Here is a 26250-nt window from a genome sequence, read left to right on the forward strand (position 1 = left end):
GGTTTCCCAGGTGAAAAGCTCAGGTTCTGAGGGAGGGACATGTGGTGTCACCTACATGAAGATTTAAAGGGGTGATTTTAGCATATTAGCTAATACAACTTGACTAGTTTAACATGTGTTAAGTGCAATGTGCCTTGTTAAGGCTAGATTTTTTAATACACATGGTAACTAGTATGTGCTAATACCATACCTTAAATCAGTGGTCACCAATTGGCTGATCGCGATGAACTGGTCAATCCTGGAGATTCTCCCAGTCGATTGCGATCTCCAGCATGCCTGCTGCTAAAGCAGGCACCCTTCCTGCCCCAACCCCACACCACTCCCAGAAGCGGCCAGCATGCCCCCACAACCCGTGTGTGTGTGTGTGTGTGTGTCTCTCTCTCTCTCTCCGCGCACTGCTCCTGCTTGCAAGCACCGCCTCTGCAGCTCACATTGGCTGGGAACAGGGAACTGCAAAGAGGGGCAACCTGCAGAGCCACATGCCTCCCCCAGGGGCTTCAGGGGCGCATTGGCCCCTTCTGGGACCGGCGTGAGGCTGGGGCAGGCAGGGAGCCTGCCTTAGCCTCACTGCGCCATCAGCTGGAAATTGCCTGAGGTACGTGCCACCTGGCAGGAGCCTGCACCCCAACCCCCTCCTGGAGCCAGCATCCCATACCCCCTCCTCAGAGCCCGCACCCCACACCCCCTCCTGCACTCAAACCCCTTGCCCCAGGCTCAGCCTGGAGCCCCCCCCACATGGAAAACCCCTCAGCCCGAGCCCAGAGCTTGCACCCCCCTCCTGAACCCCAACCTCCTGCCCAGTGAAAGTGAGTGAGGGTGGGGAAGAGCAAGTTTTGGAGAGAAGGGGAGATGCAGTGAATGGGGCTGGGCAGATCCTGGCTTACCCTTAAATTCAAAGTGATCCTGGGCATAAAAAGGCTGTCAGTGGGTGCTAAGCACCCTGAGGAACTAGGGGGAGAGGGAGGTGTTGAGAGGGGGGCTGCGGGTGGGTGCTCAGCACCCCTCATTTTTTATGCTGCGTGCAGACCTAGTCACCCCATCTCAGAAAAGATTGGAATTGGGAAAGTTAAAGAAAAGGGCAACAAAAAAGAATAGGGATATGGAACAGTTTTCATATATAGACCGATTCATAAGACTGGGACTTTTCAGTTTGGAAAAGAGACGACTAAGCGGGGATACAATAGCAGTCTATAAAATCATGACTGGTGTGGAAAACTAGCTAAGGAAGTGTTATTTACTCCTCCTCATAATACAAGAACTAGGGGGTCACCACAAGAAATTAAAAGGCAGCAGGTTTCAATCAAACAAGGAAGTATTTCTTCACACAACACACAGTCAACCTGTGGAACTCTTTGCCAGGGGATGTTGTTAAGGCCAAGACTAACAGGGTTCCAAAAAGAATTAGATAAGTTGCTGGAGGATAGGTCCATCAATGGCTATTAGTCAGGATGGGCAGGAATGGTGTAACTAGCCTCTGTTTGCCAGACGCTGGGAATGGGAGATAGGGAACGAATCACTTGATGATTACCTGTTCTGTTCATTCCTTCTGAAGCACCTGGCATTGGTCACAGTCAGAAGACAGGATACTGGGCTAGATGGACCTTTGGTCTGACCCAGTATGGTCGTTCTTAATTTTTCCAACAAAGTATAAGAACATATCTGACTCTAAATAAAAGGCTGGCATTTGATGCAAGGGTATATTGTACCAGATCAGTCAGTGGAAATCTTGCAAAAAAAGCTATCTATCTTAACTCATATGGAATATGCTACAGGCACTAAAAAGCAGCGTAAATATTATACAAACAAAATAAACCTATTGTAAGATCTCAAACCAAAAGCAGTGAACATGACTTTTGACTTTGCAACCTGAAGTTCTCATTTAGAGCAAAAAGTATATTTTTCAAGGAAGAGAACTCAAAATTATAGGATCTACAGAAACATAAGATGACAAATAGCAATTATGTAAAGTAGCCCTACATTGGGTCATAGTTCAAGCTGACAAACTAAAAAAAAAAAAATCCATTTACCATTTGAAGTGAGCATATTAAGCCACGGGAACAGATTACACTATATGCAGAAAGATGTCTTAATTATAGTCTTTAAATCAGGGTGAAATTCTGCCTCCACTGAAGTCAATAAGAGTTTGCCATTAATTGCAGTGTAAACATACCCACAGAGGCCAGACACTGTGGTTGGCCCATGCCAGCTGACTGGGGTTCCTGAGGCTCAGACTAAGGAGCTGTTTAACTGATGTGCAGACATGGAGCTCTAGGACCCTAGTACTTCTCAGGGTCCTAAAGGCCAGGCTCCCACCCAAGCATCTACACCGCAATTAAATAGCCCCTTAGCTGAAGCCCATGAGCCCAAGTCATTTGGTATGGGTCAGCTATAGGTGTCTAATTACAGTGTGGACATGCACTGGCCAGGATTTTACCCTCTACATAGTCTTTCTAAAAGATAAGTTCCAATTCAACCACAAATTGAATTTCTGCATTTAGCCCAACAATGAGTGAAAGCTACTGCCTGTGTTATGCAGGTGGTCCTATTTAAATGGTCAGCATGTTCCCTTCTGACCTTACAATCCATGAATCTATGAAGCACTGACTATAAAAACAGGACAGCAAAAGCTTTATGAAAAATCAAGTTTTGTTAAAAGGAATACATTTTAAATACCTTTCTTAAGTGCTGCTTTCTTTAAATTTGACTTAACAGGCTATGAAATTTATTTTTTACATCTCAAAGTATGACTGAAAACCCTTTATCACAGTTAAGTCTCAGACTGTTTCAAAACTGAAGACATCATAAGGAAAGCCTTAGGCAAGCAGTAAAAAGAAGTGTGTGTCACCAGTTCTCTCCAATATATTTCATATTGTACATAGCGGAAGCAGTTTCTGGCAACAGCTGGATCAAATGAAGCAGAAGAAATGAGTAATGTCAGTTATGTGTCACCATCCCAACAGTTAAGAGGCTCCTTATGCCATGACTACCTCCTAACCCTCCTGCCAAAATATGTATTACCTAAAATGTTTCTTCCTTTTTAGAAAACACAATTCTTTACAGAGCAACTGCATGTAACCATTGTCATTCACTTTTCACCAAATTCAAATGGTAAAAACTGGGGTTTAAGAAACTGTATAGCCTATGACCAAATAAATTTGTTAGTCTCTAAGGTGCCACAAAACTACTCCTCGTTCTTTTATAAAGACTGGGAGTGGATGGGTCATTATACAAAGTAAAAACTATTTCCTCATGCTAATTTTTCCTCTACTGTTACTCACACCTTCTTGTCAACTGTTTGAAATGAGCCATCCTGATTATCACTACAGAAGTTCTCTCCTGCTGATAATAGCCCACCTTAATTGATTAGTCTCCTGAGGGCTGGTATGGCAACACTCGTTTTTTCGTGTGCGTGTGTGTGTGTGTGTGTGTGTATTTTATATTATATATACACACACACACACACACACACACACACATTCTCTCTCTCCCTACTCTATCTTCCACTGCATACATCCGATGAAGTGGGTTTTATCCCATGAAAGCTTATGCCCAAATAAATTTATTAGTCTCTAAGGTGTCACAAGTACTCCTTGTTCTTTTTGCTGATACATACTAACATGGCTACCACTCTGAAACCTGTACAGCCTTTTAATACTAACTTTCACATTCAAGTTACCACTACAGAGTCCCCTTTTAATAACCACTGGCAAAACATCTTCAGCTGCATATTAAAAACACAAAGTAAATACTTTAAACATCTAAAATGTAGAATAAGGCTTTTATTTTAATAATATTCCTTGTTGCTTTTGTTTGCCTTACCAGCAACAGGCTCACAGCAGTGTTGCGAAGGTGGAGTAGTTCTAGCCAGATAGGCCAAACTCTTATTAGACCGAAGACAAAGGGGAAAGAAAGGAGAAATAAGGCAAGGAAGGAATATGACACATAAGGTAGGGACTACATCTTGAATCCAAGACTCATGTCCCAAGTGTCCTTCAGGTTTTAGATGAAGCCAGAGGCATGTGCAGGAATTTTCATTTGACCGCTTCTGGAGGGGGACATTAAACAAGCACAGATGAAAGGTTTGCTTCCCTTCCCTCCTCCCTTCATTTCTCCAGAAGCCTCTGGAGGGGATGCCCAGCAGCAAGGATGCAGCAGCTCCCCCTGGCAGCGGCACTCTGTGTCCCTGCACCCCAGGGAAGGAGGAAGCAGCAGGGCAGCTGGCTGCCCGTTGAGCACCTCCTTTCCCTGTCCTTACAGCTGCTGCTTTTCCTTCCCTGCTGCTGAAGCCTCAGTGCTGCTGCCTGCTTTGCGGACCCCCTGCTGAGGTGAGTCAGGTGGTAAATGCTGAGGCAACAGGTGGGATTCCAACAGTAGGGAAGGATATGAAGCAAGCTGCAGCTGTAGGGAGGAGAAGTTTAGCCAGCCGCTTTGCTGCTTCTTCCCTCCCCGGGCTGCAGGGACACACAGACTGGGGAGGAGGGGTGTAAACCTACTTGCCCTCCCTTTGTGCACGCTGCTGGATGAAGCCAATGAAGGTAGCACTGTCATCTGGTTACCTCTTTCAGCTCCAGTCAGGATGTCATTTTGATTCTGAAAGGCAAAGGCCCAGTTGGTATCAGGAGAGGGTAGGAGTAGCAGCCGTCATGATGGTAAAGCTTACTTCTTCCAGTCCATGTGTCCCGTTCTCCCCATTTAGTGACCATCAGATAGGATAATGTCCAAGAAGGGATGGCAACCTCATTCCATTTGAATTAACCAATCAAAACATCTGATTTCTACCATAAACATCCTTCTCTTGTATCCAGAACATTTCAGCTTGGTGCTATGCCAACCTGTCACTAGCAGGAGACTAGAAGACCCCTTAGCACTGTTCTTTTTATTTAAACAATCCAGTTTGTCTCTGTCAATTTGACTCCAACTTTTGCTGATAACAAACCATATACCAGCCTGTTATGTTGTTTATCTTGGACAACTTAGGAATAGGCCTCTGCACAACAAGCTTCTGGGATTAGCACAATATAAATATTATATCCATTATCCACCTCAAAAATTCAATGAGAAGTTCTCAAAAATTCAAGCCACTACCATAATAGCAAAAATGTTGCATAGAAAAAAAAGGGAATCTGCAGATAAAATTCCCACTTGTACATACAACTTCTCTCTTCGGCGTACAGCAAATAATGACACTAGCTCACGAAATTTCAAAGCTATACTAATTGGATTATGTAGCCTTCTCTTTAGTTTTTTTTTTTCTTTCCAATATTACTGTAACAGGCAGTAATAGTCCATATTGACTTTTCTAGAGAGAAAAGACAGAAGTGTCCCCAACTCTTCTGGTTATGTTCACAGAGTTGGATTCTATTCCTGTCTTTTGGCGTCCATGCCAAGCTTTAAACTGTGTACAAATGATTTCTCCCGAACTCCTGTTAGTGACTCATCTTTTTAGTGATTTCAGGTAGTTCAGACTTAAAATGCCTGTTTGGTACGTGTTTTGAAAAACACCTAATAAATTAAGTGACAAAAAATCATATATATTTTAAAGACTGCAGGGACTTGTTTACACCTCAGAACTGCAGCATTATGCTAGTACATTATAAGCAGAAAGTTAAACTGACTTGTCCATGTGAAACAGTATAAATGGGAAATGTAAATTGGAAGTATTAAATTATATTTAAACAAACATTGGCAAAGAATATTTTAATATATAATTAACCTGAAGTACCTTTCTCTTTGCCCTTCTGGTTCACGAGCCTCTTATCCTCAGACTACTGTGGTATCCATGTGAGTGTACCCCTCACTCTAATTTCTCTAACCTCTCTTCTGAGACACTATCATTCTTATTATTTTATTGTCCCCATTCTTGCATATCGTCTCCATAAATGGTGCTTGAAATTGCTCATCATATTCCAGATGGAGTCTCAAGCAACCCTTTTTACATTGCCATAATGATCTCTTCTGATTCATGCTCTCCCCTCTCCATCTCAGTGCTCCACTTGCTTTCTGAACTGAGCTCTCTTGTTGTTTGCCAACCCTCATTACAATATCTTCCTTCTCCTTTGATGAGGTATTGAATCATCTCCTTTGTAACAAATGCTAATGCTATAGCGTGACTGCACAGTCCTATTAGCTCCAGTAGCACACTTCACTTGGGTACAGCATGGAGCCTTCAGCAGGTGAGAATGGATCTTGTGCTCTGGCTTTGAGTCCTGCAGAGCCAAGGCAGTGTGCTTCTAGCAGCAAACAAACATACTTTTGGCACCTATGACAACAACACTACCACCTTCTTGGCTCTGGTGGGTGCCTGCGCCCCCTCGCCCCTTTCCCCGCCCAACTCCATCCCATCCCCACCCCTGGCCCCACTCCCATTCCAACCCCATCCCCAAAGTCCCCGCCCTAACTCCGACCCTCCCTGCCCCTATTGAATCCCTTCCCCAAATTCCTGCCCCTGCCCCACCTCTTCCCCCAGTGTGCCACGTTCTCCCTCATCCCCCCCTCCCTCCCTGCCCCACGAATCAGCTGTGTTGTGGCGCAACTGCTGGGAGGGAGGGGGAAAAGCAGGATGCGGCAGCATGCTCCTGGAGGAGTTGTTCCATTGCAGCCATGGTTACCGTCGAAAATGAAATATCAGCTACAATCACCACCACCTGTTGAAAACAGTTCTAGTATTCAGTACAATAGCACTCTGAGCTTGTACTGATAATCCAATGCTACCCTCACTTGTTATCCCATCTTGCCCCTTCCCCACTCAGGCCATGCTCACCATGGCTGGGGCTGCCACCGTGCTCTAAGCCTACCAAGGGAGAGTGAGAAAGTTGTGCTTGTAACTTCTTCGGATCAAGGGGTCTAAGTGCACTGACACTGTTTCTTTACAAGTTACAGATGTGGCCTTGAGGGTCTCTTCTTGCACACTAGTGGAGTGGCTTGGCCAGATAAGGAGGAGAAAGAAGAGCACTGAAGACGACCTGTTTCAGGGAGGTCCTGTAAGCCTCTGGTACTTCAGATTATGAGCAGAAAGCTTGGAGGGTAACAATCAATGAGAAAATGCAGAGAGAGAGAGATAGTGAGGACAGGGAAAATTGGCAGCAGGAGGTACCACTGCTCAGGGAGCAAACAAACATGTGGCAGTCTCTGATTGACCAGGATGAACACATCCATGCTAGTCTCCCACTACAGCCCACAGAGAACTGCATTCCAGGACCTCCCTTTGCTCCCCCTCCTCCACTTTCCATATATCTTCCAGGGCCACAGCAGTACCCAAGGCACTCCACCCCACAGGAAATGAAACACATTAACAGCTGCACACACACCAGTGAGGCTTCACAGCTGGGTGTATGTGCTTGTGATTTCTCTGTTTCCCTCCCATAAAGGTACTTTTCCATGTATGCATAAAGTTTACCTCAGCATTACATGGGTAATATTTGCATGGGTGTGGAATAAAAATCTATTTATGGAAACTGAATCTACTATTCTCCAAAATATGGTGACTGATGCTAACAGACAATAGCAATAGGTGCCTCTGCATTGTTACAGTAGCAAACACCGTTATTACAAGGTCTGGCGGCAGCAGCGATCCTTCGGGATTTTTTGTGTGACCAGGACAAGGCAATTTTCCTCAAAAGTGACAAGTCTTCACCAACATGGTGCCAGAAAACAGTGTCACACTGTTACATTATATCAAACACATTACTGTGGCTCATTGTTAAAATGCTCCTTCAAAGCCTTCCTGATCCAAATAGTTGCCCTTTGAGCCCCTCTTATAGCACTGGTATCTGGCTGACAGTCGATCCACTTCCATGTCCCACCCCTGAGGAAACTTCTCCCCCTTTGCTTCACATATATTATGAAGCACACAGCAGACAGCTATGATCATGGAGATATTGTCCTGAATGAGGTCTAATCTCCTGGGGAGACAGAGTCAGTGACCCTTTAAGAAACCAAAGGCAAATTTAACTATCATTCTGAACCTTCTGAGCCAGTTGTTGCAGTGCTCCTTGCTGCTGTCAAGGTATATGCCAGTGTATGGCTTCATGAGCCACGGGAGCAAGAGGTATGCTGGGCGGCCCAGGAGCACTACTGGCATTTCTGAATCCCCAGTGGTAATCCTCTGGTCTGGAAAGAAAGTCCCTGCTTGCAGCTTTCTGTAAAACTGATGAATCTCAACATTTGTTATCAATTCATTCCATTTACTACCTAGTATTTGTCTAAGGCACCAGCTTTAATAGGCATTCAGACCTCTGTATCTTTGGTGGATTTCCAGCTTTCACATCCATATATCAAGACAGAACATTTCAGTTGAAGGTTCATTATTTGGTCTTTAAGTTGTAGATTTTCAATGACCAAATCTTGTTTACACAGCTGCGGCCTTGCCAATTTGTGACATTTCCATCTGGACATCCCCATGGCTTGCATGTTACTGCCAAGATATGTGATTTGACTCGCTTCTTGTATTCCTTTGCCTTCTTAAGAATTGCTTGAGTTGGTAGTTGCTGGGGTTCTCATTAAAATTGATTTTGCGTAACTATTAAACCCATTTTTGAGGGGGGAGTTTTGTGATGCTGGACAGTCTTTCAGTCTTTATTTGCACATTGGCTGAGCTGTCACTTAGAGCAACATCATCTATAAGATGTAAATATTCTAATATGTTTAACCATTCGCTCAAGCCTGCATTTTCTTTACTGTGCATGTTGCACCTTGCTATAAACCCTTGATTATTTTTGCTGGCATACCAATAACACTTCAGAGTGTTCTAGAATGAATCACAGTGGAGGCTATCAAATATTTGTTTGAATTATGAAGTTTCTGATGAGTAGTTCCTGCTATTCAATGCTCTCTTCTATGATTATTCTTAGGATAAAAATCTGATTGACAAATGATCTTCTGCTCTTCCCTAACCTTTGTCTCAACCACTTCCTTTATTCTGCTTACGAGGATACTGCAGAAGACTTTACCTATCGCTAAAAAGAGATGCTGCTATTGCTTAGGTCACTTTTCTCTGGTATTTTGATTATAATGCCCTTCCCATTGTCAGGAGGCTTTTCCTGGTCCCATACTTGGTTGAGAAGTTCAGCAATTTTATCAATAAGCTCCCAGCAAGCTTTCAGTGCTTCCCCTGTGACTTGGTCTTCACCTGCAGATTTCCCATTTTAATTTCATTGCCTCTTGCACTTTACAAAAATTGCTCACACTTCTGTGTTTATCTGATACTTCACTGCAGCCCAAACTACAAAAAAAAAAGTTAATTTAGAAGAATTTGGATCTATTTGAGACAACTAGGATGTCTCCTGTCAGGGCCGGCGCAACCCATTAGGCGACCTAGGCAGTCGTCTAAGGCGCTAACATTTGGGGGCCGGCGACCGCAGCGGCCTGACCTTCTGCCATCTCTGTCAGGGGCGGCATTTCAGGTGCGGGACCTTCTGCCGCCTAAGGCAGCAAAAAAGCTGGCGGCGCTCCTGTCTCCTGTATGTTAGCAGGAAGTAACTGTTATACTGAATCCAGTATACTGAACAATGTGGGGAGCAATTTGGGATTACATGTTGAAGATGTAGAGGAAAAGGAATAGAAAACAGATGGGGAAGGGGATAGAAGGAAGAGCACTTTTGTTCTTGCCACTAGCAAAAACTCAAATGATCTAGATTTCCCGTCAAGCGGAGAGAAGAACTTAATCACCTAGTAATTTTGAAAATAATAAGTAGCAGTGGCATTTCTTATTTTCTTTGACTATTTGCACATGCTAATCTTCTGCCATTATAACTAGGCTCTGCTAAGTAATGCATTTCACATTTTACAAGTGAAAACAGTTTGTTTTTATTATGAGAAATTACTGGGAGATGTTCACATTTTTATTCATAAAAATGAATTATGATTCTAGCCAAACACATTAAATGTTCTTTTCACATAGTAAATGACAATCCAAAGATGAGCAAAATGCTGCAAGTGCTTGTCTTTCAAAATGTATTAAGAAAGCAGTGAAAAGCTAATCTGTTAGAGGACCTAACTAAAGCTAAACATTCTTGACAGCCCCTCGAGCTGATATGGCAGATACAATTTACACCGGGCTTTCTTTATTAGTTCTGCGTATGCTATTTCTCTGAGGTCTATTATAACCCTAGATGACCACACAGTAGGCTGGGGCACTTCATATAGTCAAAAATGAGTATTGTTTAAGAATGTCAACATACAGGGAAATTGGGTAGCTCAAGGGACTAAGTGAGTTATGGAGAGACTCATTCCTATGTCACCTGTTTGAAATCCACCAAGGCTGGAACGGATTCAACGCAGTTTCCAAAATCACAACTACATGATCAGCAAGTTTGAGATATCATTTCAATTCAGTGAGAGGACAGAATGATCCCAAGAACATGATCACAATCAACGCCCTTTTTTCACATTTCAGCAAATAAGACAAGGACTGACTAGATCCAGATACTGAACTATATATCGGGCCAATGATTTCAATGGGCACTCTATAAAACGCAGTTGGGGTTTTCATGTTAAAATGTATTTAATCTCATTTTCTCACTTCTGGCAGATGACAGCTTGCATATAAAGCAACTGCTTAGAGGGAAGCCCAAAATATCAATACAATTTGAGGATACTTACTGTTTGTGAGATCATATCACTGAGGAGTTTTAGCGTAAGTTGATTACTGAGTTAATTATTCATCCTTTCCTTCATAGCTAGGAACAAGTACATGATTGGAAGGAAGGAAGGAATCAAATCAAATAATTTAATTTTGTATATCAATTTCATTACAACTTAAAATTTAAACAGACTTACTTGCTTTGTTTTTTGGGCTTTCCCTCTTGTAGAACTTTCCTGCTTTAGCTAGAAGAAGTGAAAAGCTGAGGTGGTGTCCTTGTTGCTGGCAAAAAATGTGAAAACTGAGTAGAAAAGCAGGATTACAGTAGTCTACCACATACAGCAGGATTTTCATGCTCCCACACAGCTATATTGTGATTAACGATCAGTGATCATTCCAAAACACCAAAAGCTAACTGGAGCATAATTATTTGAGGAAACTGAATGACTTCTTCCTCACTAATTGTATAGCTTCCCTGCACTCGGAATGGAAAGACCATGCCATTGCAATACAATAGCCAATAATTTAGATTTGATGCAGAGGTGACTGCCTCATTAGGGCAGCTGGATTTTTCTAAAAGTCAGAATCTCGTCTGGATGATTCTTTTGCTAAACTTCCTTGAGTCCCGAAGCAAATTTTAAACAGCTAAGGTATAAGCTCCTGCATAATAGTGCTTATAGTGAATACAGCAACTCAACCAGAACTAAATGGTGTCATGAATGCAATGCAATTGCACACACAATTATACTGTACTCCTAAAAGTATGAAACATGTGCCTCTAGAATAATGGTCTCCAACCTTCTTACACACAAGATCACTTTTTGAACTTAAGTGCAACCCAGGATCTACCCCACCCATTCCCCAAGGCCCCGCCCCTTCCCCAAAGCCTCACTCTGATCACTCCATCCCCCGCCACCCCCCCATTACTCACTCTCCCCCACCCTCACTCACTTTCACCAGGCTGGGGCAGGAGGTTGCGGCTGGGGAGGGATGCAGGCTCCAGGCTGGGGCCGAGGGGTTCGGCATGTGGGAGGGAGCTCTGGGCTGAGCCTGGGGAAGAGGGTTGGGGTGAAGGAGGGAGTGAGGGGTGCAAGCTCTTGGAGGGAGTTTAGGTGCAGGAGGGGGCTCCAGGCTTGGGCAGAGTGTTGGAGTGCAGGAGGGGGTGCGGGCTCTGGGCTACGGCAGGGGTTCAGGGTGCAGGATGGGTTCTGGCTCCAGTAAGAGGCTCAAGGCTTGGGTGTGAGCTCCTACTGGGCTGCATTTATCTCGGGTGGCTCCCAGTCTGCAGCACAGCAGGATTAAGGCAGGCTCCCTGCCTGCTCGGCCCCATGTTGCTCCCGGAAGCAGCCAACACACCCCTGTGGCCCCTGGGACATGCTGGTCACTTCCAGGAGCAGCATGGGGCCAGGGCAGACAGGGAACCTGCTTTAGAACTGCTGTGCAACTGAACTTTTAGCAGCCGGAGATCACAAGAGACTGGCAGAGGCTCCAGGATTGACCAGCCGATAGCAATCTACAGGTTGGTAACCACTGCTCTAGAACAAGCCATGGAGTCATGGCCCTTTTGCACTATCAAAAAGTTCTATCAATTGCAGCATGCACTTATGAACTTTTCCAGAGAAATATTTCTCCCTGTATTGGTTGTGAATATTAAACCAAAATACACTTACCCCATTTAAATGCTCCAGGTTTTCTTAAAATGTTCAAGAACAATTTAAATTTGGGCTACAAGCCAGTATGTGAAATTTCACCTCAAACTAGTATAGAGAAGGTTACAGAAAGTGTGACTTTTGAATGAAATGGTTCTTTCATCCTTAGATATATGGTTACTACACAACACAATTTGGCAAATAATATGTCACATGACACAATTTTACTCAATATTGTGATCCAATCCTTTAAAAACAAAACCTGCTGAAGTAGGACCACCTTATCTCCAAATTTAAAATCTAGCCCTTAACACTGAATTAATGTACAGTAACTCCCCACATAACATTGCAGTTATGTTCCTGAAAAATGCAAGTTTAAGTAAAATGATGCTATGCGAATGCAATTTCCCCATAAGATTTAATATAAATGAGGGGGTTAGGTTCCAGGGAAATTTTTTTCACCAGACAAAAGTTCAAACATACATACACACACACACACACAGTTTTAAACAATTTAATACTGGCACACAGTGATGATGATTGTGAAACTTGGTTGAGGTGGAGGAGTCAGATGGTGGGATATTTTCCAGGGAATGCCTTACTGCTAAATGATCAACTAGCATTTGGCTGAGCGCTCAAGTGTTAACTTGTTGTTAACGTAGCCTCCCTCTACAAAGCAGAAGGCCCGGAGGGAGGGGAGAGAGCATAGCAGACAGAGACACAGACACACACCACGTGTGTGAGAAAGATATGCACATTTCCCCTTTAAGTACACTGCCTTGTTAATTAGATCATCTTGCTGAGACCACAGCTGCTGCCTGCAAGCTCCCTCTGTCCTGAATCCCCTCCCCCCTGCTATATGGAAATGGGGTAAGTGGGGTGCAGAAGCAGGGGGGAGGGGGACACCCTCACAGCCCCCCACTTTCCCCCTCCCCCCATACAGCAAGCAGGAGTCTCTGGGAGCAGTTCCAGCGCAGAAGCAGCACATGGCAGTTGCGGGAGGGACAGCTGAATGCCGGCAATTGCTAGCCTGCTGGGCAGCTGCAGCACAGGGAACTTAGGGGAGTGGGGAGCTGACAGGGGGGCGCCCAGTCTGCCCTGATTCCAAGCCCCCACCAGCTAGCTCCAACAGGCTGCTCTTCCTGCAAGCAGTGGACAAAGCAGGTGGCTGCCAAACGACTTTAGAAGGGAGCGTTGCACAACTTTAAATGAGCACGTTCCCTAATATCAGCAATGTAACAACGAAACAATGTTAATCGGGATGACTTTAAGTGAGGAGTTACTGTATCTGCCATGATTTAAGGAGGAAACTTGTAGAGGGATGGTGGGGGGGGCGCTTTTCAGCTTCACAGAAGACTGAACTGACTTGGCTGAGATCAGCTTTACACTAAGCCAAGGGCTGGCAACCTTTCAGAAGTGGTGTGCCGAGTCTTCATTTATTCACTCTAATTTAAGGTTTTGCATGCTGGTAATACATTTTAATGTTTTTTAGGTTTCTCTCTCTAAGTCTATATATAATATAATATAACTAAACTACTGTTGTAGGTAAAGTAAACAAGGTTTTCAAAATGTTTATGAAGCTTCATTTAAAATTAAATTAAATTAAAATGCTGATCTTAAGCCGCCAGCCTGCTCAGCTCGTTCCTGACCTGGGATTCCGTTCACCTAGGCTGGCAGTGGGCTGAGTCGGGCCTGCGGCCGGAACCCCAGGCTGGCAGTGGGCTGAGCAGGGCTGCTGGCTGGGACTCCAGCTGGCAAAGTGCTGGGAGCCAGAACCCCAGACTGGCGGCGGGCTGAGCGGGGCCAGCACCCCAGAACCCCAGACTGGCGGCGGGCTGAGCGGGGCCAGCACCCCAGAACCCCAGACTGGCGGCGGGCTGAGCGGGGCCAGCACCCCAGATCAACAGTGGGCTGAGCTGCTCAGCCCGCTGCCAGTCTGGGGTTTTGTCCGCTGGCTCCTGCAAGCCAGGGTCCCAGCTGCCAGCCCCACTCAGCCCACTGCCAGTCTGGGGTTCTGGCTGCTAGCTCCTTGCCAGTTGGGGTCCCAGCCGCCAGCCTGCTCAGCCCACTGCCAGTCTGGGGTCCCAGCCCTTCCCACACAGAGTGGGTACCTACCTTCTCCCTGGTTCTGGCCCATTCTCTTCCTCTCTCTCTGAACTGAGATGAGGATGGGGGTGCACTGAGCACAGGGCTGGGGGTGAAGCAGCAGGCTGGGGGTTGGGCAAGGAGGTTTGGGTGTGGAACGCTTACCTGGGCAGCTCCCATTTGGTGCGAGGGGTGCAGGTGGGAATGTGGGGAGGGACGCAGGAGCTCCCATTTGGTGCTCAGGGTGGGGATGTGGGGGGTGCAAGAGTCAGGGCATGGGGGGGGCTGGGTATGTGTGGGGATGCAGGAGTCAGGGCAGAGGGTGTGGGGAGTGCAGGAGTCAGAGCAGGGTGTGGAGGGGCTGGGTATGTGTGGGGAGTGCAGGAGTCAGGGATGGGGTTGTGAGGGGGATGCAGGGAGCTGGGGTGCAAGGAGGTGCAGGAGTCAGGGCAGAGGGCTGGGGGTGTGTGAGGGGGAGCAGGAGATAGGGCATGGGATATGATGGGGCTGGGTATGCGTGGAGGGTGCAGGAATCAGGGACGGGGTCATGGTGGGGGTGCAGGGGTCAGGGCAGAGGGCTGGGCTGAGATCAGGGGGGTGCTCCCAGCCCCCTGCCCTGAGCAGCTCAGGGCAGGGGGCTGGAGGGATACGCTGTGCTCCAACCTCCTTCCCCAAGGCCCCGCTCCTGCCTCCCTTCCCCGTCTCCTTACCGGTCTGAGCAGCGAGGGCGCTGGAGCTGCTCTTCTCCCCTCCCTCGCAAGGGCCATCAGTGGCAGGGAGGGAGAGGAAGTGGGGCTCCATGCAGCACACTGGGGGAAGAGGCAGGGGAAGGGGAAGCTTGGCTGCCGGCGGAGCCTGCCATACAGCAGCAGCCGGCAGGACCATGCTTGCTTCTGCCCCCACCAGAGACAGTGGTAGGCAGGGGGCAGACAAGAGCGGGTTGGGTCGGGCAGCATTTTTAATGGCATGCTGCTGCTTGCCGGGGTCCGGCTCAGCCTGCTGCCAGGGTTCGGCAGCGGGGTGATCGGGACCCCGACAAGCAGCAGTGTGCCATTAAAAATCGTCTCGCGTGACGCCTTTGGCACGCAAGCCATAGGTTGCCGACCCCTGCACTAAGCCAATCTCTGAATTGCATAATGTGGAAGAAAAGCCACAGTTTACTGCAACAGCTTCCATATCACAACCCAACTAATCACAGAAAGGTATGACATCCACAAGAACCACTTAAAATACGAAATCATGACACCATCAAATCAGAATGAAAAGAAACTGCCCTAACCACACCAAGTATTCAAATCCTAATGGCCTTGGTTTTAAATTGTGCAGCCATTTGAGAATAACTTCCTTTGGTTAAACTGGGTTTTGTTAAAGCTTTTGATGTTAAGAAAATGCTGAACTGTGTATACTCAGTAAGTCCTTTTGAACAATGGAACTGTCACATTAAAAGCTATATATTTTTAAGTATGTAAAACATTAGTCCTTAGAGACTAACAATAGGCCAGCTTCAGGGTATTAAAACAAAGCTGGTTTTCAACTGAATATAAACAATGCCTCATTGTGTTTTGTTCTTGTAATTCAGATACACTTGAGCCAAGTTTCAAAAACTCTCCTCAAGCTTTGATTTGCTCAGTCCACCCCAATTTAACTTTTACAACATGAGCAAATAGAAAAGCCTTGAAGTTCCTAACGTCACTCTCCCCTAAAGAATATGTCAAGAAGAGTGAAGAAACTGCTTTAATCAGGGGAAGCCAAATTATGTATTGCACTTCCAAAGAACTAGAGCATCAGCTATTGAAAATATTGTCATAGAATCATAGCAATGTAAGGCTGGAAGGGACCTCGAAGGATCATCTAGTTCAGCCCCTGGTGCTAAAGCAGGGCCAAGTATACCTAGACCATCTCTGAAAGATGTTTGCTCAAACCGTTCTTCAAAACCTTAACTGACAGGGATTCTACAGCCTCCCTTGGAAGTTTAACTATCCTTATATTCAGAAAGATTTCTCTAATATCTACCCATAGGCCCTGTCTACACCGGCAAGTTTTTGCGCAGTAAAGCAGCTTTCTACGCTGTAACTCCAGAGGTGCACACACTGCCAAGCCACTTAATGTGCAGAAAATGCGCAAGTGTAGCGCTCTAAAAACACCACCCCAACAAGAGGTGTAGAGCCTTCTGCTCTGGAGCTACAACGCCGCGGTGCCAGTGTAGACACTGTGGTGATTACAGAGCTGTGATTGGCCTCCTGGAGGTGTCCCACAATGCCTGTTCTCACCTCCCTGGTCATCAGTTTAAACTCTACTGCCCTGCCCGCAGGTGACCAACCATCAGCCCCACTCTGTACATTCCTTTGCAAATTTGAAAGTCCCCTTCCTGTTTGCTCGGTGATGTGTGCAGTGGTTTCAGCACATCTTTCCAGGTGGCCATGCCTGCTCCATGCACCAGGAGATCTTCCGCTTGGAGCAATGCCGAGCTACTGGACCTGATCGGCATTTGGGGAGAGGAGGCTGTCCAGTCCCAGCTGTGCTCCAGTAGTAGGAATTAGGATACCTACAGACAGATTTCACAATGCATGACAGAAAGGGGCCATGACCGGGACACACTGAAATGTAGGGTAAAAGTGAAGGAGTTGCGGAATGCTTACCACAAGGCGCAGGAGGCAAACCACCGCTCCAGTGCTGCACCCACAAGCTGCCTCTTCTCCAAAGAGCTGGACGCGATACTCAGTGGCAACCCCACCTCCACTGCGAAGGCCCCTGTGGATACTTTGTTGGCTTGCGTGCCAGTTGAGGGTGGACCGAGCCAGGGGGAGGAAATCTTGGACAAAGAGGGGGAGAGGGACCCAGGCAGAGGATGGCTCAAAGGCTAGAGAGACATGCAGTCAGGATCTCTTTTCTATCGTGGAGGAGCCTAGCCAGTCACAGCCGTCGGATCTTGGCAAAGCACACACAGGATGAGGAGGCCCCTGGTAAGTGGATCTGATTTTGGGAATTACTGAAGTGATTTGTTGGGCCAGGAGGGTTCCAGAAAGCAGGCTTGTCTCCCACCACATGCCTAGTCTGAGTAGTGGAACAGGCTGTTGATAGACTCCCTCACTTCACGGGAATCACCGTCAGATCTCCAGGAAGCTCACGTGGAGACACTGGGCAATCCGCTGCTGCAGGTTCCTAGGCAGAGTTGCTTTGTTTCTTGCCCCATTAACAGTAACTTTCTCGTACCACTGTGCTGTCATGGAGGGGGGGGGGGGACCATTGCTGCACACAGACGCCAGGGTGGAAGCCACAGGCTTGGAGAAGACCCTCCCTTGATTCCCTGCTCACCCTCAGCAGCGAGATACCTTCCATAATGATCACATCCTGTGGAAAGTGTGGGGACAGGAATGATTATCCGGTCCTCGCCTACAATGCTGGCTCTCCCCAAGAGCCACAAGCCCAGTGTACAGTAGGGTCTAGGAAGAGTGATTTACCCTGCCCCTGCAGCTAGTCACCATTTTGGGAGTCTTGTGGCTCATGTGTGCTTGCCTGGGGTCAGCCAGTTAGTGACAGGTGTGAGAGTACTGGCTGTGTTTTAAAGCACTGAATCAGTGTTCTGTGTGTTGCAAACACTCTCTCACAGATCTTGGGAGACAGACTTGTCCTCGTTTACAGACAAACCCCCAACCTGAAGCAACTACTCACCAGCAACGACACACCACTGAACAAAAACACTGACCCAGGAACGTATCCTTGCAACAAAGCCCGATGCCAACTCTGTCCACATAACTATTCAAGTGACATCATCATAGGACCTAAATCACATCAGCCATGCCATCAGGGTTCATTCACCTGCACATCTACCAATGTGATATGTGCCAGCAATGCCCCTCTGCCACGTACACTGACCAAACTGGACAGTCTCTACGCAAAAGAATAAATGGACACAAATCTGATATCAGGAATCATCACATTCAAAAAAAAGCAGAACACTTCAGTCTCCCTAGTCACTCAATAACAGACCTGAGGGTGGCAATTTTGCAACAGAAAAGCTTCAAACAGTCTCCAACGAGAAACTGCTGAACCCGAATTGATATGCAAATCAGATACAATCACCTTAGGCGTGAATAGAGACTGGGAATGGCTGAGCCATTACAAACATTGAATCTATCTCCCGATGTAAGTATTCTCACACTTCTTATCAAACTGTCTGTACTGGGCTATTTTGATTATCACTTCAAAAGTTTTTTCTCTTACTTAATTGGCCTCTCAGAGTTGGTAAGACAACTCCCATCTTTTCATGTTCTCTATGTGTATATATGTACACACACATCTCCTCATTATATGTTCCCTTCTATGCATCCGAAGAAGTGGGCTGTAGCCCACGAAAGCTTATGCTCAAATACATTTGTTAGTCTAAGGCGCCACAAGTACTCCTGTTCTTTTTGCGAACAATACTGTTTCTGTAAAATTTTGCATTTAAAACTTCACAGAGATGACCTTGGGAGCCCAGCCTCCCATTTTGTCATCGGTGGCAGAACGGCTGTGCAGAATTAGAAAGCGGCGACGAAGAACTAAGGGGGGCTTTCTGTGTGAGGTTATTATGCACTCCGCCACCGAGAAACAGGAATTGAAGCAGTGGCAGGACAGCAAAAGGAGAGACTGAAAGGAGAATGAGGCACACTAGAAAGAAGCCACGGAGCAGCTCTTTAACTTTATGGAGTGCCAAGTGGACACGCTCCAGGTGATACTAGCTCTTCAAACCGAGCAGCTCCATGCCTGCCCTCCCCTGCAGCTGCTGTTGCAAAACAGTTTCCCATGCGCCCCCCAGACACTACCACCACTCCATCAACCACCTCCTGGCTCCACTCTACCCTTAGCATTCCATTCATCCTTCCTCACAGTCCAGCACTATGGACTCCCACCATCCACTGCACTCAACACCCATTCCTCTGCAGTTTGGCCCTACTGAAATACAGCACCCGCTGCATTGTACTCCAAAGGAGAAGGTTGGGTATGATCCCTGGATATACTCAAATCTGTAGCTGTCCTGGGATCCTGCGTCCTTTGGAGACCTTTCCTTCCCCCATCCCACTTCCCCCTCCCTGCTGATGTATTTTTTCATTTGACTCTCTCCTCCGGTTGTTGTCTTTTATTAAAAGAATTGTGTTGGTTTGAAAGCAATTTTTATTCTATTACAGTGAAAGCAGAAAGAGCACTGTAAAGCAACATACAATTATGTTAAGCCCCCTTCTTGCATCATGTGCACCAATCACCTCCTAGCATTACAAGCACTGCAATCCCAAGCATAGCAACAAATATTAGCTATGCTTCAAATTGCTGCCCCAAGTCATCCCTGATCCGTGCAGTGCCCATCTAACAGCCCTGGTTTCTGCCTGTTCAAACTCAGCCTCCAGGTGCTGAGCCTCTGTGGTCCAGCCCTGAGTGAAACTTTCTCCCTTCCCGAATATTATCGAGAATACAGCACGCGGCTATAAGCATAGGAATATTGTCATTGGCCAGATCCAGCTTCCCATACAGGCATCGCCAGTGGGCTTTCAAATGGCCAAATGCACACTCAGTCATCTGCACTTGCTCAGCCTGTTGCTGAATTACTCCTTGCTGCTGTCAAGTTGCGCTATGTATGGCTTCATAAGCCACGGCATTAAGGGGTAGACGGGATCTCCCAGGATCACAATGGGCATTTCGACTTCCCCTAAGGTGATCTGGTCTGGGAAGAAAGTCCCTGCTTGCAGCTTCTTCAACAGGCCAGTGTTCTGAAAGATGCATGCATCATGCACCTTTCCGGACCAGCCTGCGTTAACGTCTGTGAAATGCCCACAGTGATTGACAAGCGCCTGGAGAACCACTGAGAAATACCCCTTGCAAATAATGTATTCTGTGGCTAGGTTGTCTCATGTCAGAATTGGAATGTGTGTGCCATCTATCACCCCTCCGCAGTTAGGGAAGCCCATCTGTGTAAAGTCATCCACAATGTCACGCATGTTGCCCAGAGTCATGGTCTGTGATTAATGGCCCTGCACACTTCCATCAACACGAGTCCAGACTGGTTAGTGACCAATCGGTAGCAGTCTGGAGTAGCCAGCTTCCACAGTGCAATTGCCACACACTTCTCCAACAGCAGAGCAGCTCTCATTCTTGTGTCCCTGCACCGCAGGGCTGGGGCAAGCTCATCACACAGTCCCATGAATATGGTTTTCCTCATCCGAAAGTTCTGCAGCCACTGCTTATCATCCCAAATGTGGATGACAATGTGATCCCACCACTCAGTGCTTATTTCCCGAGCCCAAAAGCAGCATTCCACTGTGGTCAGCACCTCTGTGAGTGCCAGAAGCAATCTCGTGCTGTAGCAACTTCGTGTGGTGAGATCGAGGTTGCATTCCTCTTGCCTTGCAGCTTAAGGAATAACTCCACTGCCACTCGTGATGTGTTAGTCAGAGCGAGCAGCATACTGGTCAGCTGTTCGGGATCCATTCCTGCAGTCCGGAGGAGGCGCACAGTACACAAACCATTGAAAGATGGCGCCAAATGCAGATGGAAGCACAGGGACTGCTGGGATGTGATGCAATGCATCATGGGGCATTGGGACTGGACCCAGGATGCCCCGTGAACCCCTCTGCATTTCCACAAGTCTTAGAGCACCTCTCCCTTTTGTCACTATAGGATAGCTGCCCAGAGTGCATCGCTCCAAATAGCGCTGCAAGTGCCGCAAGTGTGAACATGCTATTGCGCAGGCAGCTGTCAGTGTGAACACACAACAGCGGTTTCCCTTCTGTGCTCTCTGAGCAGGGCTGTAACTGCCAGGGCTGTAACTTTGCCAGTGTAGATGTGCCCTAAATCTCCATTGCTACAGATTAATCCCATGACTTCTTGTCCTTTCTTCAGTGGACATAGAGAACAACTAATCACCGTCCTCTTTATAACAGCCCTTAACACATCTGAAGACTTATCAGGTTCCCCTTCAGTCTTTTCACTAAACTAAACATGTCAAGTTTTTTGTTTTGTTTTTTTAAACTTTTCTTCATAGGTCAGGTTTCCTATCACTTACCTATGGACAACAGGTATAATAGGCCAGGGGAGGCTCTGCCTCCCACAGCACTGTTGCAGCCATCAGACCCCCAGTTGCAGGGTTTGACAGCTAAGTTTTGCTTTTATTATGCTCCATGCAGGTTCCAGGGTGGCTGAGAAGATGCATAGCACCTCCTCAGCCTCCCTGGAACCCACATGAGGCATATCAAAAGTGTCTTCTATAGATGCTTTTCCTCAGGGCAGTGGGTGGGTTGGGTCTGGGGCGGGGGAGGCATGGTGTGGCTGTGGCCAGCCCCAGGCTCCTCCAGGGGGCTTTGGCCAGCTTGGCTGGGCTCCTCCACTTAGGGCTTTGGCCAGCCCGGCCAGGGCTCCTCCGGGCAGTGGTGGGCGCGTGCTCTGGGCTGCTGCTCGGCAGGCCTGTGGCTCCTCTGGGCAGGTGTGGAGGGTCCTCAAGGCTTCAGCCAGACCGGGTGGGGACTTGTGGCTCTGTCTGGGGGCGGGGGAGGGGGCAAGGGGTCTTGGGGCTCCAGCCGTGGAGAAGGTGTGGGCGCAATGTGCAGAGCTGGGGGCTAGCCTCCCCAGAAGGGGGCTCCACCCATGAACTTACCATTTTTGTGGCTCTCCTCTGGACTTTCCAATTTGTCCATATATTTCTTAATGTATAGTACCCAGAACTGGACAATGGACTGGTCTGAGGCCTCACTACCACTGAGTAGAGTGGGACAATTACCCCCAAAGTCTTATATACAACACTTATGTTAATACCCCCCGAATTATATAAACCTTTTTTGCAACAGCACCACACTGCTGACTTACATTTATTTGTGATCCACTATATCACCCAGATAGTTTTCAGCAGACAACCACTCGGCTAGTTATTTCCCATTTTGTAGCAGTCCATTTGATTTTTAATTCCTTAGTACTTTGAACCTGTCTTTATTGAATCTCAGCTTGTTGAATTCAGACCAATTCTCCAATTTGTCAGAGTCATTTTGAATTCTAACCCTGTCGTTCAAAGTGCGAGCAACTCCTCACCACTTCAGGTCATCTGCAAATGTTAGATGCATACGCCCCACTCCATTATCCAAGTCATTTATGAAAATATAGAATAGTACTGGACCAGGATAGATCCCTACAGAATCTCACTAGATACGTCCTCCTTGCCTTTCTGATATTGTCTCTGCATGCTTGTGCAGTTCTTTTGTAGTCAGTCATCCTTGGCAATTTGCCCATGATTCCACCTTTTGTTGGATTCCTTTTTGATTTTCAGATCATTAAAGAGCTCCTGATGGAGCCATATTGTCTTCTTACTATTCTTCCTATTTTTCCTTTGCATTGGGATTAGATTTTCTTCCCACGGAACTGCATCTACTAATTTAAAAAAAATAATAAAAAAAAAGCGGACCAAGTCCATTGTCATTCTGCTGCCCTCACTGCTTCCTTTGCTTAGAATATAAAATCTGTTGTTTGATGATCACTTTCACCCAGATTGCCTTCAACCTTCAGATTTGCACCAATCCCTCTATTAGTCAGAATCAAGTCTAAAATGGCTGATCCCTTGGTTACTTCCTCCACCTTCTGAAACAAAAATCTGTCCTAATACTTTCCAAGAATTTACTGGACATTTTGCCTTTCACCATATTATTTTCCAATAGATGTCTGGGTAGTTGAAGTCCCTCATTATTACCAGGTCTTGTGTTTTGGATATTTGTGTTATTTTTTTGGCAGTGCCTCATCCACCACCTCCTGCTAAGGTGATCTATAGCAGACTCACCACCGCTGGCATCTCTTGCTGGTTGCTCCAGGAATTAGCTCAGTCCAGCTCCAGAGCGCATCTGGCGTCTTGCCCATTATCTGTTCTACTCCACTGTTTTGGACCCACGTTGCTCTCCCAATTGGCGGTGTCCTCTTCAGGACACTGCCCTCTGGCAGTGCCCACTACTTCTTTCACCTCCCTTCTGGGGGTCACAGCAGTCCTTTGGCTTGCACCCGCTGCAGGGGCCAACCATAACCCAAAGTCTAGCCCCTCACTTCAGGAGCAAGTTGCAGTCTGTCCTGGCAATGCTTCTCCACAGCCAGATACAGTGCAAGGAGAAAGGGGGGGACCCAGGCCTGCCCACTACTCTGGATCCCAACCCAGGGACCCTCTAGCGGCAGCCTCTCTGCCCTCCTTCTCTTCCCTTGTCTGCCTATCATCCCTGGGCCACTTCCCCTTGGCCCTTGCACCTTCTTAGCCCTTTCTGGTAGGGGCCTGCAGCCTAACAGGTAACAGGCCAGAGCTCACCTTCTGCTCCCCTGAGTATGCCCAGCACTGTTCTATCTCAGGTGCTCTCCCTGGGAGCCAGTCCTCCTCCCTTGCTTGTTAGGGAGAGACTCCCCACTGCTCTGCTGGGCAGCTCCTCATATCCGGACTGTTCCAGCAGCTGCCTCCTGTCTGGCTCTTAACAAGCCTCACCCTAATTAGCTGTGGGTTTCCACAGCCTCCCTGGCTGCTTCTGCCCTACCCCCTGCTGGAGTGGGCCACCTGCACCACTACAACCCCATACCATAACATCACCCCTGTTTTTTTTTTCTCCTATTTTTATATTCACTCCGAAACTGTCTGCCTTCCACCTCTTTCTGGACCTCAGGAAAAAAGTTCATATTCTTGATTTATAATGCAACACCTCCTCCCTTTTCCCCCTGCTTGTCCATTGTCTATATATTTCCATTCTAAAGGCAGAAGTAGAAAAGTTTTGAGAATTATAAAAGTAATTCTAGCAACTTAAAATATTTTTTCAGCTCTAACGCCTAGATGTTGGGGGTGGCAACGTTTAAATGTGACCGGGAAATGTCTTTTTGGAGCAGCAGTGCTTTTCAATATCTAAGTGGAAGTTAGTTTTGAATTGCCTGACTTCTAGTTGGATTACTACAAGCATGTTCAGTAAATTGTTGAACAACATTTTAAAGGAAAGGTGCTGTATTGAATGTGGAATTTTGGAACATACTAAGAAATTTGATGATCCCTTCCTCATATTGATAAGGAGACAGTATTCTGCAGGAACCCTTGCCTTACCAACTTTACATCTTGTGCAGGACAAATTATTCTAGTGCTAACAAACAGAAAAAAAGATTACATGATTTGAATTTTTTCTTAAATGAAAACCCATGAAATTCCAATGAGAGATTCCTCAGGGAGAGACTAAAGAAGCTCAGTCTATTTAGTTCCTACAATAGAAGGCTATTAGTATTAGGTAACTTGATCAGTCTTCAAATACCTACACATGGGACAGATTTCTGCTAGTTGAGGAGTCTAATCCAGCAGATAAAGGCATAACAATGGCTAGAAACTGGACAAATTCAGACTAGAAAAAGGTGAAAACCATTTAGTGAGGGTAATTAGCTATTGGAACAAATTACGTAGGGATGTGGGGGGGTTTCTATCACTTGAAAGTCTTCAAATTAAGACTAGTGCCTTTCTACAAAAAATAATATGCTCTAGCTCAGCCAAAGTTATGGAGTTGATGCTGGAATTATTAGGTGAAGCTTTATGGCCTGTGTTATGCAGGAAGTCAGATTAGATGATAATGGTCCTTTCTGGTCTTAAATCTAAATTATGTCTTTTATTACATGATCAAATTTTTGAATACTGCAGAACATTTGAAACATTCGGTGCACTGCTGAATGGTGTTCAGAGAATGAGGGAAGGGTCCTGCAGACCAGTTCCTCATTCTGCATTTATATAATGTGATAGACCCAGGCCAGTTGGGAAGAGCAGAGTAGTAGAAGGGAGATATACTGGCCACTGGATAAGCAGTTTTCTGTTCCCTGAGTGACCAGAGCAGGGACTGCTCCAGGCTAATGAGAACACCTGACTCCAATTAACCTGCTAAGAGACAGGTGAGGCTGTTAAGCACCTGACTCTAATTAAGGCCCCTCTAATGCTATAAAAGGGCTCACTCCCATCAGGCCAAAGAGAGCCAGGGAGCCAGAGGAGAGGAAGTATGTGCGAGGAACTGGAAGCAAGAGGCATGCAAGAAGCTGAAACTGAGTAGGCATAGTGCTGGAGGAACTGAGAAGTACAAGTGTTATCAGACATGAGGAGGAAGGTCCGGTGGTGAGGACAAAGAAGGTGTTGGGAGGAGGCATGGGGAAGTAGCCCAGGGAGTTGTAGCTGTCGCGTAACTGTACCAGGAGGCACCCTAGACAGCTGTAGTCCACAGGGCCCTGGGCTGGAACCCCGAGTAAAGGCTGGGCCCGGGTTCCCCCAAACCTCCCAACTCCTGATCAAACAGGAGAAATTGACCTGGACTGCGGCTTCTAACAGAGGGGAAGGTCTCTGGGCTGTTTCCCAACCCACAGGGTAAATCTGAGGCGAGCAAATCCACCAATAAGCACAGGACCCACCAATTTAGAGAAGGAACTTTGTCACAATAGTTGTACTTACAAGTCAATTTGTGCCAGAGTAAATCCAAAAAAGTCAACGGTGAGCAAATTAAGAGTCTGGTGCACAAGGTAAACAGAATATTGTAAATAAGGCACTCACTGAATGAAAATAAAATTTACAAAAAATATATGCATTCTGAAGATGCTTATTTAGTATACACTATAGATTAGCATACATTTACAAATATATTGGAAAATACACAGACCTACTAAATGACTTGCATGAACAGGATGACTGTTCTCTACATTATCCTATATTATTCTCTTGGGTATCATGTCTGACAAAGATTCTGCTTCTCAAACAGCAAATTGAGATTTTTTCCTCATTCAATATCATCACACAAAAAAAATCAGAAAGGGTCCCAACAATAATGGACAGACTTCAAATATTTCATTACAGAAAAAACTGGTATACAGACTGAAAATAAAACTTTAAAAACAGTGGAATCCCTAGATATATTGTATAAAATATAGGGACTATCCTGCACTCAATAT

General features: G+C 46.4%; 1 protein-coding gene and 1 long non-coding RNA gene across 7 annotated transcripts in view; both read right to left on the minus strand.

Annotated features, from left to right (window-relative positions):
* CSNK1G1 (casein kinase 1 gamma 1) overlaps positions 1–26250 on the minus strand; it is a 292459-nt gene that overhangs the window by 102012 nt on the left and 164197 nt on the right. The window contains exon 1 of one of the 6 annotated variants that reach the window (XM_050967446.1): positions 3820–3987. The exons of the other annotated variants lie outside the window; for them this stretch is intronic. The gene's annotated coding sequence lies outside the window, so the exon portion shown is untranslated. Of the gene's footprint in view, positions 1–3819; positions 3988–26250 lie in introns of those variants that run through there. 6 annotated transcript variants of the gene reach the window in all.
* Positions 3979–25809, minus strand: LOC127058058 (uncharacterized). The gene is made up of 4 exons (XR_007776275.1): positions 25757–25809; positions 6534–6644; positions 4494–4590; positions 3979–4045 (listed from the first exon to the last, which is right to left on the minus strand). It is a non-coding gene; the product is annotated as an uncharacterized LOC127058058 (long non-coding RNA).

This window comes from Gopherus flavomarginatus, chromosome 9, assembly GCF_025201925.1.
Source record: "Gopherus flavomarginatus isolate rGopFla2 chromosome 9, rGopFla2.mat.asm, whole genome shotgun sequence".
NCBI lineage: Eukaryota > Metazoa > Chordata > Testudines > Testudinidae > Gopherus > Gopherus flavomarginatus.